Source organism: Echinops telfairi, unplaced genomic scaffold (assembly GCF_000313985.2).
Source record: "Echinops telfairi isolate 266 unplaced genomic scaffold, ASM31398v2 ScPeMD7_70;HRSCAF=299, whole genome shotgun sequence".
In the NCBI taxonomy this organism is placed as follows: domain Eukaryota; kingdom Metazoa; phylum Chordata; class Mammalia; order Afrosoricida; family Tenrecidae; genus Echinops; species Echinops telfairi.
Window position 1 is genome coordinate 3,737,539 of NW_022103968.1, and position 1,362 is coordinate 3,738,900.

At 62.2% G+C, this 1,362-nt stretch overlaps 1 protein-coding gene across 1 annotated transcript in view; it reads right to left on the minus strand.

Annotated features, from left to right (window-relative positions):
* The window catches only part of PTPRE (protein tyrosine phosphatase receptor type E), an 81,447-nt gene that overhangs the window by 28,809 nt on the left and 51,276 nt on the right, over positions 1 to 1,362 (minus strand). The gene's annotated exons all lie outside the window — the stretch shown is intronic.

Sequence of the window (1,362 nt, forward strand, 5' to 3'; positions counted from 1 at the left end):
CTTGTCCCAACAACCGGATGTGAGGTCCCTCCCCTGCCTCGTGCTACCCTCTGAGAGGCCGCAGAGATGGTTGGCCTGCCCTGCGCTGCCCCAGCATGCCCAGCCGCCCAGGCCGGCGCCAGGAGAAGCGAGAAGCAAAGGCCCCTGGGGGCCAAGAGGGAAGTGGGGACTCCGCCCTGCGTGGGCAGCCGCCTCTCAGAAGCAAGGGATGTTTCCACAAAAGGGGAACAGGTTTGGAAACAACAGCAGGGAAGCTACAGAGGCAGAGGGAGGCGGGTGCTGGGGGACAGAGTGCCTGTGGGCAACTGCTGCCCACTGGGCCACAGCCCAGGCTCACTGCCTCTAAAACTCGGCTCCTGCAGGCCCTGCTGGGCAGGCGGTGTGGGGCAGAGCCTACAGGACAGACCTGGCAGGACAGTCTCTGTAGGACAGACCTTACAGGGCAGAGCCCACAGGATAGATCTACAGGACTGCCCCTACAGGACTGCCCCAGGGTGTCTCCAGGGCTGGCATCTTCACAAGAGATACGACCTCCTTTTCCTGAGAAGAGGCTGGTGGTTTGAACCAGGAGCCCGTCAGTCAGCAGCTGAGTCCTCTGACCACTGGGCAGCAGGGCTGTAGGTGAGACCATTGCACTGCGGGCTGCCCCTCTGGGGGCTCCGCTGCACAACAGGCTCTAGCCCATCCCCCTCGCAGAGGAGGAGGACCATCAGGGCGCTCGAAGGGCTGGACCGAGGGATCCAGGCTTAGGGTGAGATACCAGACAACCCTTCAGGCTCCACCTTCAAGTGGCCAGTGGCTACAAGCACCAGCCTGAGGCTGGACAAACCAGGCGTGGTCCGTCCACATGTGAACCAGTGCAGTGTCGTGCACAGGAGTGAAGGCCTGACCCCTTGCAGGCTGGATGCTCAATGACCCAAGTCACACACAGGGGGCAGATGCTGGAGGACCCCGTGGACACGAGATAGGCAAAGACACAGAAGGCAAGGCTGGGCCATGGGGGCTGGGGGTGGTCAGGGGGAGGCGAGGGGCAATGGCTTCTGCCAGAGGGCATGAGAGGGACGGACGGTGTGGGGACACAGGGAGGCCGTGCTGGCTGCACACCAGGAAGAAGGCCCTGGGTACAACTGAAGACACATGCCAGGATCTCGGGGCAGGGGTAGCACCAAGGCCAACCCTGGTGGCAGGGATCGTGATATGTGCACACGTGCATTTGTTTCACGTCCTGGGGACAGTGACTCTTGTTGCTAACACCAAGCCTGCAGGGCCTCCTGAAAGGCTGTGGGACAAGGGGAGGCTGTCGGGTTTCCCCATGCTGTTGAAGCCCCCCTTGTGCTAAACACCCGTACCCACATGGGTAAC